Here is a 13,668-nt window from a genome sequence, read left to right on the forward strand (position 1 = left end):
GACAGTCACACAGAGAGAGAGAGAGAGAGAGAGAGAGGCAGAGACACAGGCAGAGGGAGAAGCAGGCTCCATGCACCGGGAGCCCGACGTGGGATTCGATCCCGGGTCTCCAGGATCGCGCCCTGGGCCAAAGGCAGGCACCAAACCACTGCGCCACCCAGGGATCCCTGCCCTGCTCATTTTAAAGATTTTTATTTATTTGAGAGAGAGAGAGAGAGAGAGCAAGTGGGGGAGGAACAGAGGGAGAGGGCAGAGTCTGCCGTGGTAAGATCATGACCTGACCCAGAATCAGAAGTTAGACGCTTAACCCACTGAGCCACCCAGATGCTGCTAAAACATATTTATTAACTTCATCCAGTTTACTTAAATTCTGAGGCCAGGATGTTCCCATAACTGGCGTTCCTGCATTTATCACACTAGCTATCTGCCTGGATTTGAGTCCAACTTCACTGCTTTAGTGGCTGAATAGATTTGCAAGTTATTACAGTTCTCCATGTTTCTGTTTTTTTTTTTTTCCAACATACAGAATAACACCCAGTGCTCATCCCGTCAAGTGCCCCCCTCAGTGCCCGTCACCCATTCACCCCCACCCCTGCCCTCCTCCCCTTCCACCACCCCTAGTTCGTTTCCCAGAGTTAGGAGTCTTCATGTTCTGTCTCCCTTTCTGAATATTTCCTACCCACTTCTTCTCCCTTCCCTTCTATTCCCTTTCACTATTATTTATATTCCCCAAATGAATGTTTTTGTTTTCTTTAGTCCCTACCTTGTGGACTTGTTGTGAGAACTAAGTTATTAAAAGTGGGAAGGACTTGAAGAGCCTGGCATGAAGCAAACAGATTCTAGTTATTGTTACTGTTACTGATCTCTTGCCTTCACTCTTCTGTTCATGGTTCATCCTTGTATGCCTCGGGCCTTGAGCGGTGTTTGCATTTAATAACAGTTTTTAAAGGATTAATTAACTAAGGAAGGAGGCAGAAGGAGGTGTCACAGGGTATCTCGTAGGATGAAACAGGAAGAGGCCAGCTCTTTTTGTTACAAGTACTATTTCCATTCTGGCTCACCTTTGCTCTAGGTGAAAACTTTTCCTTAGTCCTTAAGAATGACAGTCACTGATCACTGATCCCAACATGGTGTTGTCAGGAAAGCAATTTGGTTAATCTAAGTTGGGAGTGGTTAATAGTTTCCCAGTAGCTTTTACACTTTAGAAAGGATGTGCTAACCAGGGTGCCTGGCTGGCCCAATAAGTACAGCATGTGACTCTTGATCTTGGGTTCATGAGTTCAGGTGCCATGGTAGACACAGAGCTTAAAAAAAAAAAAAAAAAAAAGTATGTGCTAACCGGCCTCGTTGCTTGCTCTTAAAGCCTGCCCTGGTGAAGAACAGTTTTTCAGATAGACCTTTCTGGGTAGGGACCCCCGTATAGGTAGTCCAGGTCTGCCTGGGAATCTAAGCTTGAGAACAGCTTACTAATTGCTTTTAGTTCTTTGCTTTTGCTACTTTTGAATATCCAGGTCTTTAAAAATACCATTTTTTTTTGTTGTTGTTGCCTTAAAGGATGTTACCTTTGTCCTGTCATTACCAGTCCACAAAGGTATTGTTAGGTTAATGGCTTTGGACAGCATGATATATTAACTGTTATTCTTTTAATTTTGCTACAAAGGAGGTATTCTTTCTATTTTACATGCCTGGAAACAAGATTCAGAGTGGTTGAGAAGTGCTTTTCCTAAAACTATGCAGTAATTGTCAAAGCTGAGATTTTAACTTGGAAAAAAGTGTCTTACTCATTAGCCTATACTATTTCTGCTGGCTCTAATGAAAGTGTCCATGTCAAATCTACATGACATCTATGTTCTGGTGCAGCTTTGCACCTTAGGAAATCCCTGTTTAGTGAATTAGTGTGTGTATTCATATGTGCTTTGTAGCTTTAAGTTCTGTAGAGATTTTAGTCATCAATAGTGATTTAGCCCTTTCTACAATTAGATTCTGCATCTCTCCTTTTTATTATTTTTCTGTTCTTATTCACTAGATTTCTAGACTGCTCAGATCTTTTTTTCTGTAATCACGACTTTAATCCTCAACTCTGCTGCCATCTTAGAGTAGTTTTTGTTGGTTAATATGCTCTGAATGGAAGGGCCCTTGTATGTCACAAAATTAAGAGAAAAATGAAGGACTCCCCAAAGGAAACTAATGTCGCTTTTAAAAGCTTATTTAAAAACATTTTAAAGCATCTCAAGGGACTTTAAGAGTCTTTTTCTTTTTTTGAAAAATTTTGTTTACTAGTAGTCTTCTGTTCAGGAGTCAGTGATTAAGAATGTGGACCACAGGGCAGCCCCGGTAGCTCAGTGGTTTAGCGCCGCCTACGGCCTAGGGCATGATCCTGGAGACCCAGGATCAAGTCCCACGTCAGGCTACCTGCATGGAGCCTGCTTCTCCCTCTGCCTGTGTCTCTGCCTCTCTCTCTGTGTGTGTCTCTCATGAATAAATAAATAAATAAAATCTGTAATAAAAAAGAAAAAAAAGAATATGGACCACATTCAGACAGACCTCGCTCAAATCCTAACTGTGCTCTATGACCTTGGGACTTTGGACATGTTTCATAACCTTGTTAAGCCTTCACCTTAACCTATAAAATGAGAATAATGCTAACACTTACTCCCAGGTCATCACAAGGAACGCATGAACTAAGGTATATGCTGTGTTTACTGTAGGACCTTACACATAAGTAAGTGTTAGCTGGTCTTACAGATTGTAGGCTATGCCTGGAAGAGGAACCTAGGGATATAGTCTGCTGAATTTGAGTGATCTGAAGTAGATATGCCCTCTGCGGAATTAGGAGTGAGGTTGAGACCACAATGGAATCTCTTAGGGTCTAGTCTCAGGTGTGCTAGGCTCAGTCCCATCATGGAGTCTTTGATATGGCAAAGGGGTATTTAATGATTTGATCTAGAATTCCTTAGAGAATGAAGGTATGTATACTTGTATGTTACAGCAAATGCATATTAAGCACCTGCTGCTGCCAGGCACTCCCTATGCAGATGCTGATGATGCAAAAAGAAAATAAGTCTTTTTGCAGATGCCGATGATACAAAAAGAAAATAAGCCCTTTGTCTTTTGAAGCTCATATTCCAACTATACGGCCCCACAGTTGGAATAGTTTATCCCATAGTTGGAATGTAAAGAAATGACTGATAAAACATGATAAGTTGTAACAAGATAAGTGCTCTAAGGTACATGCAAAATGCCCTAGGGCATCAGATGATTTGGAAGGAAGCCCATTCTTGTTGATACTTTGTCTTCAAGGGTAAGAATTTTCTTTTAGAAGCATTAGTTCAGTGACTTACTTTGATATTTTTTAGTATAGATTTACCCTTCAAACACCAATATATTTCAGATGTAACTTAAATTTGGCTCTGTGACTGAAAGCAATGTGTCTTTAAACATTTGTAACAATATTGTATATCCAAAATCTTTACAACTTAGATAAACGAAAGTTACAGGCAAATTCTTGTCCTGTTGATTACATAAAGGACACTCATAGCTGCAATGTATAAAGGGGTTTCTTAGTTCATCAGATATATGTGTTTTCCAAATTATTATTTATACCAATGGGAAATACTGTTGGCATTTGGAGAGAAGTGAGTCTAATATTAGGTAGCATAACAATACTATTAAGTAGCCGAATAATAATTGGATGTAGTCAATTAGAATATTAGCTACTGTGAAACACTAACAGAACAATGCTAGGAAATGTGTTTGTATGGACCCACTTCTTTATATAAAAGATGAAAATATATTGAATCTATTATAACCAAATCCATATATCACAACATTATATGGAAGAAATTATTTTTCTCATTTTGCAGATGAAGGAACTAGAACCTGCTTGAGGTGATATGAAACTCATAAGCAGTGGATCAAAAATTGAGTTTCAAAGCCTTTGTTCTTCTCACCTTTTGTGTTGAATACAACTGTTTCTCACTTAACAGGATTCATCATACAATAATTTAAATTACACACTTATTATCCAAACTGGAAGGATTGAGCCAAACTGTGCACTCCTCTAGCTCAACATGAGCCTTCCTAGTGCCAGATGAAGTGAATGAAAAACTTTGAATGTAAACGATCTGAAGTCTGGCAGTTTGCTTATATTTTTAAAGTCACTAGTTTTCCATTTTCAGAGAAATTGCTGTTTTCAGTGTACTAGCTGTACTTAATAATGAGGTGGATCATTGCTTACATACAGAACATAATATTTTAGCTAGACAATTGAGACAAATACCTACTAGCTGAGACATTAGTTAGCATTATTATTTTGTTAAAACATTTTTTTCTGTCATGGGAACATGTAGTGAAGTTTTAAATATTTTTTTAAGATTTTATTTATTCATGAGACACAGAGAGAGAGAGAGAGAGAGAGAGAGCAAGGCGGAGAGAGAGAGGCAGAGACACAGGCAGAGGGAGAAGCAGGCTCCATGCAGGGAGCCCAATGTGGGACTCAATCCTGGGACTCCAGGATCACGCCCTGGGCCAAAGGCAGGCACTAAACCGCTGAGCCACCCAGGGATCCCCAATTTTTAAATTCTTAAAAGTACTTCTGTTACAATACTTGAAGTACCATTTATTTTGATGTGCTGTATACCTCATATATATTTTTTAAACTGTTATTTCAGAAACCTTCACATATACAAGGTAGACAGAATAATAGAATGAACTCCTATGTAGCCACTATCAAACATCAAGCTTTAGCAGTTATTAACTCTGGCTAATCTTAGTTCATCCATCTGCCCACTTCTTCCCTCCTGTGTGAATCAAAGCAGGTAGTTTTACCAATGTATTTATAAATATTTTAGTCTGTTATTCTAACAGATAAAAACACTCTTAAAATCTTGTGACCATATTTATCGTAGCTGAAACGAAGTTAATTCTGAGTATTGTTAAATATTAATATTCAATTTGCCAATGATTTTATAAGTCTTTTTATGATTCAGTGTCAAAATAATGTCTTTTATAATTATTAATATGTGTTTTTCTAGGTATTGCGGATGATATCTCTATGGTATAGTTTAACATGTCCTTCTCTCCTATATGTTTTTTAAAAAGTGGTAGAAGGATCAGAGGCTTAAATTCAGATACCCTCCCTCGCTCCCTTTCTACCTTCCTTCTTTCCTCTCCCTCCTTCCCTCCTCCTTTCTCTTATTTCTTTTTCTCCCTTTGTTCTCTCTCTTTTTCTTACTTCCTAATATATGAATGATATTTCTTCTTTTCTCAGGAGACATAATATGTGGTGGTTTTTCTTCTTCTTCTTTTTTTTTTCTTCTTTTGATACTAGTAGCTATGGGTAGATACTTTTAATTCATTAGGAGTTGCAGAATATGTTATTTTAATTGCTACTTTACACTGATTTATTATCTATAAAGAAAAACTTCCCCACAACTATTATTTGTTTAGCTAATTGAACAGTTTATATTAAAAAGTTTGAGTAAATGCTTGATTCTTTATCACTTTCTGAGTTTTTAATAGGAGTCATTGGGGAGTATAATTCTTTAAATATTAGAATTTTATTTATTTATTTTTAAACTCTTACAGTGGTAATTTTTCTTTCACATATCAAGTACTTTCTTCTTAAACAGAAGATAATATATCATTGTGCATACTACTTGGATTGTAATATGGTGTAATATAATGCACAGTCCTGTGGTTCTGTATCAAATATTTTTAGGATGCCTTACGAATTTTTCTTCCCATTGTATGTCTCATTTTTCTTGTTATAGAGAAATTGGTAGTATAATCTACCAATTTCTTTCTGCTGACATTCCTTTCTGTTACCTCTAGCAAACCTAGATTTAATGCAATTAAATAATTTATAATAAATTAAATAAATTTAAATTCAGATTGAATGCATCTGACCAGTGCTTCTAACCTGCTGTGGATTGATTTGATTACTAAATTCATTTGAACTTTTTCTAAAATAAGATTTTGAAAGATTTAAACTGAGCTTGAGGGCATCTTCTGAGTGAAATGGAGAAGTTTAGCACATAGACTATGTGGCATCTATTTAACTAGCCATGTAACTTTTTAATTTACTCTGTGACATTGCTGATGTTGTCATTATATATGGCCTCTAGGCAAGTGAGATTATATTATATGAGGATCTGAACAGAAGAATGAAGTGCTGATACAGAGTTGGGATTTGAATTTGAACTCCTGTACTCCAAAGACCCTTTTCATTGCTGTTAGTCATGTGACAAAGAAGACCATACTGAAATTATTAGTTCTTAAGCATTATATGGTATTAGTGATCATTTTTAAAAATTTAATTAGTTTCTTTAGAGATCATTTTTTTAAAGTACAACTTCTTTGTCTTGTTATTTAACTTTAAAAAAATTTTCACCATATGGATTATTTAATGCTCTAATGGATAGATGCCTATTTACAATGTATATATTATAATATTGTCAGTTACATAGATATGCTATTTAATAACACGCACTCATAGCAGTGGTCTGTATTTTAAATACGTAGATTACTATGTGTTTTTAGACTTTGAGCTGAATATACACGTCCAACTACAAGTAGGAAAAAATTGAAAATGCCTATTTCATATATAGTTTGTGATATGCAAGGTAAATGTAAAAAAAATCAAAATAAAGTAACTCTGAGGCATTGGTATGTTCAAATCTTAATATAAGTCTTAGAATTTTAGTTTGTTTAAAAGTTAAATGCTTCTCATAGTTACTGCAAAGATTAAATCAGCTGGCATGTTAGTGTGCCCATCATAATATTTGATCTTTGATGATTTTTTTCTCTTTATCTTTTCCATTCATATAATTTTTAAGCTACATAAAAAGAGAACAAAAAATTTAAGTAATAGTGAACAAATATATGTATTAAGCAAAAGCAACTACTGCTTTCATGCTGTGCTTCAAAATGAAATTTAATTTTCATTCACAGGTATCTTTAACACAGCTGTCATTGGACTGAAGTAGAAGCCTAAGAATTAGAGCATATTTCCATTTTTGAGGTGAGTCCATTTGTAGAAAAATTAAGATACTTAAAGCCATCTGCTCTTCCTTAGGCAGTTTTAACATTTGTACGTGTTCTGAGAGATACTACAGTTATCTGTGAAATGCAGCTATCCCAGGCTGAATCTGGAGCTCCCTCCACCTTCATGCCCATTATTGGTTACCTGACTTCTTTGTGTCAGGTGACCTTTTTTTAAAATAAGAACAATGGGGCTGTTGACTCTGCTTACCTTCCAGATTACATGTTGTGAGAATAAATTGAGATCATGGATGGGTATGTAAGTGTCTTATGAAAATGTAAGGTGTAGGTATTAATACTGTGAACTGTCAGTGAGTTAAATGGCAATTAACAGTTATGTGCAGAGAATCTAAGTATGAGATTTTTGGATGTAACTGTAGCCTAACCAGCGGAACAGTAGGAAGACAGTGCCATCTTACATAGTGTTTCTGAGAGAACCGGCAAGCACAAAAAAAGAGGGGAAAGTGGAAGAAATGGCAGAGGAAAGAAAGCAAAACCAATAAGATGGCTCTCAAAGTATTGACATTTTTAGAACTAAAAATTTCTTATGAGGAAACTTTAATTTGTATTTGGAGGAATTATTAATCTGTGGATTACTAAACATGTATTTTCTATTGGAAACCTGTTACACATTTCCAGTGCTTTTATATTCAGTATTTTACTTTCTTGCTGTGGGAAAAAAAAAAAAATCTAGTTCTGATTTTTTTCTCTTCCCTGGAGTTTTAGCCATTCTTCTGGATGCCTTGCTGTATGAGGCTTGAGTAAAACTGAATGGGCGTTTGTTCTAACTCCATCAGTTTTTCTTTGTTTCGTTTGTCTTTTAACTTCCTTTATTTCTCTCTCTCTTTCTCTCTCTTTTTTTTTTTTCTTCAACTCACCTGGCACATGTCATGACTTACTTCTTTTTGGGCTTAGGTTTTTGCACATAACCTTTTATTCTGAGTTTCCCAAATTGTACCCTGAGGCTTTTTAAAGGTGCCTGGATACTATTTAGCAAATGTGATTATTATACTTCTTTCTAGTAACTATGTTGAGAGTATTACATCTTGGGAGAGAAAGATAGTAGTAAATCGGTAAAATGATAGTAAAATTACTATCTTTCTACACTCTGTCTTCAGGTATTATGGATTCTAGTGTGGCGGTCATTGCTCTGTAGCTAGATGATTTGGTCCTCTTTTGTCAAATGTTGCTGCTGCTATATCTGTGTCTTAGTCTAGAAGAAAATGTGATTTTTTTTTTCACACAATGTACTTATTTCTTTGTGGAGTGACTGAGGGGGTGGTGTTCAAGGTCCTTTACAGCTATCAGGGACCTGTTTTTTAATCTCCACTGCCAGCTCAACAGTTTTAATTCTGCTGCCACTTTCACCTAGAATTTCTTGCTTGGCTGAGTCATCTAGCAACTATCCTTGTGTTCTCTAAATACAATCACAAGGCATATTCTTTTGTAATTTTAAGAAATGTTTCTTACCTAGTAAACAAGTGGCTTACTTAGTTCCACTTATAAGTCATTTTTTTGGTTTCCCAAAAAAGGTAATTGACCAGTCTAAAGAAACAATTAATTGTAGAGGGCTTTTATCAGTTGCTTTTTTTACTTAGACAATGATTGTAGGCTATAGGAAAAAGCCTGATCACCGTCTTTGCCATCAAACATTTATAAAATTTTGGGCATGTATCCTCATGAGCCTTAAACTTCATGATTGTAAAATGGGTATAACTATTACTGACATCACAGAATTGTTAGGATTAAAGGAGATAGCATACAGAAAATGTCCAGTATGGGGTCACCTGGGTGGCTCAGTCCGTTAAGCCTCCAACTCTTGATTTTGGCTCTGGTCTTGATCTCAGGGTTGTGAGTTTGAGCCCTGCATCTGGCTATATACTCATCAGGGAGACTGCTTGAAATTCATTCTCTCTCTCCCCTCCCCTCCCTCTGGTCCCACATGCTCTCTCTCTCTCAAATAAATAAATAAATCTTAAAAAAAGAAAGAAAGTGCTCAGGATGGATGATATGGAGCATAAATATGTGCTTAAATAATTATTGTCATTGCTGATTTATCCTCCTCCCGCAATTTGTTATGATCATTGTCATGATCATGAGATCAAGCCCAAAGGGAGTTATGTATAGGTAAGCCTGTAACAAAATACCATGTTGATAAATCAGGTCTCTTGTTGAAATTGTGTGTAGTTGTGGATTCTTTGATACACTGGCCATCTTTGTTAACACGAGAAAGTCTAAACATAGAGATAGGTCAACATGTCTGACTGAAGTTACTACAGACTTATGGAGATGGATTAATTGGTCACTATTGAGGTGTTTCTGAGAATAGGGTTAGAATTTTATGAAATGCACAGTTTAACTTTGGATTTAATTACTCTCAGAAGTAGGCAGTTATTTAAACTGTTTATCTTTGCAAAAACAACACACAAAAAAGTATTAAGCACTTAAAACATTTACCTTTTCAGTGTATGTTTCTGTTTTATGGATATGATGAAAACATTCTGCTACAAAATCAGATTTTAAAGAACAGAAATATATAGTGATTAATCATTCAGCTTCCTTTTGCCTACACACTGGCACACTTTATTTTCTTTCTTTCATTTTAGAGTGTGAGCATACAAGCTGTAGGGGTTAGATAACAGCACATCAAGTGGCTTCTTGCTGTCCGTTTGGGTATGATTGAAATCACTGATGCTTACATAAAATGCAATGAAATCTTTTTATGCAAGAATACTAGAAAAAAGATGTTTCTATTTGGAAAATACTCTAGCTCTTTGAATCTTTAGGGTGAAATTTGCATGAGGTGAAGAAACCCTAGTGAGTGAAACATTTAAAATGGTGAAAAGCTTATTTTAAAGTTTTATATTTGTAACTTAACCCTTAAAAAATATTTTGAAAAGAGAATAAATATTTCCAAGAGGACAAAGATTCTGTTTAGGGGATTTGATTAAATCAGTGAAAAACTTGGATAACAGTTGCCCAGAACATTTTGATTATTCTATCCAAAAAGGATTTATTTCCAGATGATATAAAGACCTGCCTTTAAGATACTATAAGATATATTGTTGACTGAACTTTCTACCTGAGGTGCATTTCTGAAATGAATAAATGGAATATTGAAATGTTGTATGGAAGCTTGTCATTTGTGAATCTGTTTTTTAAAACAATACTTAACATCTAATAGATCTTTTGTGCTATTAAAGATTTTCTTAAAAAAAGATTTTTTTATTTACATGTAGATAAGGGAGGTCATGCGGTCTGTCTCTATTGTTTTCATTATATGGGTAGTATAATTATTTTCTGAGGAAGGGTGAAGGAAAAGAGGAGCGTGCTATATTATAACTTAAGGATGTGGTTACTATGGGGAATATGTTGTGGAATCAAAAAGAGATAAAGTGTTGATGACCAACAGTCAGAGACTGTTAGAGATCACTAGTTGTCAAGTTTGTAATTCTCCTTAGTAACCCAGGAAGCAAATGTAAAGGTTGAGTAGCAGTAGGAGGCCACAATTAAGTCCCTGCCCTTAAAAACTTCATGGTTTCATTTACAAAACAGAATGTTCTAACTTAAAGCCCTTGAATTCTAAGCTTCCTGTAGACATGAACAGCCTCGTTCATTTATCTTATTGAGTCTGTATTTTTCAGATCATTTCTAAGTCCCTAGCTCAGTGTTTGGAGTATGTATCGGTTAAACTGGCATATGGAATCAAGTGCTATAGGGAAAGGCTGTGCTTTTATTCTTAACAGTGGCTAACATCATACCAAGTATCTCAACTATGGAGGAATGTGATGGTCTTCTCTTCAAAAACCTTTTAGGCATGAGGAGACTATAAAGTGAAATATTGAAGTTATGGGAAAACCAAACCTCCAGTCACCAACGTGGAATTCTGTATCCCTAAAATCATCCTTCAAAAATGAAGGAGACATAAAGACTTTCTGAGCTAAAACCAGGACAATACTGCATTGGGAATTTGTCATCAGTATACTTGCCTTGAAAGAAGTGTTAAAAGAAAGAGGATTTGTAAATATTCCCGTCCATGGCTTGTCTTTTTATTTTTTTAATTGTGTTTTTTAGCATATTTTTATTGGTTTAAATATTTTACTCCCAAAGCTTGATATCAAAATACATTGTGCTCTGTTTCTGGGATTAGTATCTTTGAAATGGCTATTTTTAGTAGACCTTATTTAGAATCTTAGATATGGCATGATTAGGCAGAGGGAAAAATCAGGTCATATTGTACGACCAATGACACAGATTGTTGATACACACACCTTGAGTTTTGGAGCGAAAGTGGCCTGTAAAAGTTGTTCTGCTTTGGAGTGAAATGGCCAGGTATCTCTACCTGCACCTTGATCACTCTTTGGTGGTAGGCCTCCCTGGAAAGGGCATCACCTTTGGGATGGTAGCTTGCTGAGGCAGTCCCTCCAAAGGCTGACTGCTCAAGGTTGTCTGCTGACTGTACTGCCAGCAGCTAGGGAAATAAATAATTCCTTGAAGGGCTATCTCCAGGCTCACCTCAAATCTATAAGCCTGGGACCCACTTTATGTGCACTAAGAAGCCCTATAAATATGAGGCAGAAGATTCTAACAAATCTGAGTATGTGGACAAACCAGAGTTTCCTTAGAAGAGCCACCTGCAAAGCAAAGGGCTCAAAAGCAAAGTTTAGGGGAACAATTAAAGGAACTACGTACAAAAAAATCCCACAAAAGTATGAAGTCTTAGATCTGTAAGGTTCTTTTGTATTCAAGTCACAAAGCATAAATATCAGACTTGTATTTTCATGCAAAAGGTATATACTCTCCTCAAGTAGATATGGTGCTGTTAGGAGAATGCCTGACCTTTCAAATTCAGTTAATGACTCAGCACCTGGGAGAATGTTCCTGATTATTTTTGTGTTTTTGTAACATCCTCTGTGGTTCTTTGCCTGAGGAACAGATTACCTTTCCATGCATTAGCAGTCAATATTATTAAAAGGGCCACTGCTGTAGTTTCTTTAAGCTTCATCTCTTGGACTGTTATTAATTTGGCAGTTTACTGTATAAATGATAAATGTATATACACTCTCTGGTTTGAAAATGGAATCTATGGATTGACTTCTCTGTCACTTTTAAGAAGTATTACCATAGGGATGAATAGTCTGCTTAGTTTTATGGTTGGCATGATTCTTCCAGGTTAGGTCACCTGTGTTTTTCTTACTACCAGTTGCCTACACTTTAGGCAACAGTTAAATTTCCATCACAAAAAAGCAAGTAGTTAGAATGCAAAACTAGTGATTTAGTAGAATTAGCTACATCAGTGCTTTTAATCTGTGGATTATTTCCTTTCATGCTAACTAGCAGGAGTTTACTGATTTCACAGGGTTTTGTTTTGTTTTGTTAAGATTTTACCTATTTATTTATGAGAGACACAGAGAGAGGCAGGGACACAGGCAGAGGGAAAAGCAGGCTCCCTACAGGGAGCTGGATGAGGCACTTGATCCCAGGACCCCAGGATCATGACCTGAGCCAAAGGCAGATGCTCAACCACTGAGCCACCCAGGCGCCCCACTCATTTCACAGTTTTAAGCTTTTCCAATGTAATCAGATTTGGTGGGGAGTTAGTGTCCTGTACTGCAGTTGTAAACTTTTCATCATTTGTTGAAGCAGTATAGAGGAGAGAGAAGAAAACCTATAGAAACACCATGATAAGGAAACTGTGCTTATCTGTTCTTAGTTTTACTGAGTCAACATTTCATATACTTTGTGTAATTTACATAAGCCGCGACAGTGGATCAGCTGTTGTAAAGTTAAACCCGTAGGTTTCTACAAACATTGAAAGAAATGTTAAGGTGTTTCAGTTATGTTTAAAATATAATACAGAAATGAGGAGGGATGAATACAAGCAGAATGATGAAGTGGGGGTAGTGATTTGTTTATTTGTAGATAGATATATGTGTACACATGCATGCACACACATACACACACACACACAGTGTTTTGCTAGTTGGCCAAATTGGGTATAATGAGAATTTCCTACTTGGGATCACTGTTCCTATAGCAAACCCAGCTCTGTACAGCCCTAGGTGTTTAGGAGTTAAATCCGCCAAGAAAACAGAACCCCAGATGCCACAGACCTTGTGAGATTTAAACAGTAAAACTGTAGTTACTTGTGTATAATTCAAATTTGACTATATAAATTAATAAGATTTCCTGAGTGGAATGGTGACTTAAGAGAGCTAGTAAATTTCAAATTCTGAAAAAAATATCACTTACTGAATTGCAGTATCTGAATTTCTTATCTATTTGTCTATTTAATAATTTAAATCTGAGGAGTCATATATGCAACAAACTTTAAAATAGTTTCGGGTATGATAAGTCCTCTCTAACCGATTAACTCTCAGGAATCAAAAATGGTTTTCCATTTACTTAGTTTGAATTGAAGAGATTTTTTTCTCTTTTATTTCTCCATCATTAATAAAATTATTTCTGCTTCTAGAACAGCTATATGATTTCATAACAGGCACTTAGTAAATCTTTATTTATTCATTCTTTTAGGAGGCAAAGAGAGGCAGGAAAATTAATCACCAACTTATAGTAAATAAACTGAAAGATAAAGCTTTACATTGTCACTTCAAAACCTGCCTCTTA

The 13,668-nt window shown here is 36.0% G+C and overlaps 1 protein-coding gene across 5 annotated transcripts in view; it reads left to right on the forward strand.

Moving 5' to 3' along the window:
• EPS8 (EGFR pathway substrate 8, signaling adaptor) overlaps positions 1 to 13,668 on the forward strand; it is a 176,411-nt gene that overhangs the window by 50,316 nt on the left and 112,427 nt on the right. For 3 of the 5 annotated variants that reach the window (XM_077870938.1, XM_077870941.1, XM_077870942.1), the window contains exon 2: positions 6,952 to 7,021. The exons of the other annotated variants lie outside the window; for them this stretch is intronic. The gene's annotated coding sequence lies outside the window, so the exon portion shown is untranslated. The remainder of the gene's footprint in view (positions 1 to 6,951; positions 7,022 to 13,668) is intronic. 5 annotated transcript variants of the gene reach the window in all.

This window comes from Canis aureus, chromosome 25, assembly GCF_053574225.1.
Source record: "Canis aureus isolate CA01 chromosome 25, VMU_Caureus_v.1.0, whole genome shotgun sequence".
Taxonomy (NCBI): Eukaryota; Metazoa; Chordata; class Mammalia; order Carnivora; family Canidae; genus Canis; species Canis aureus.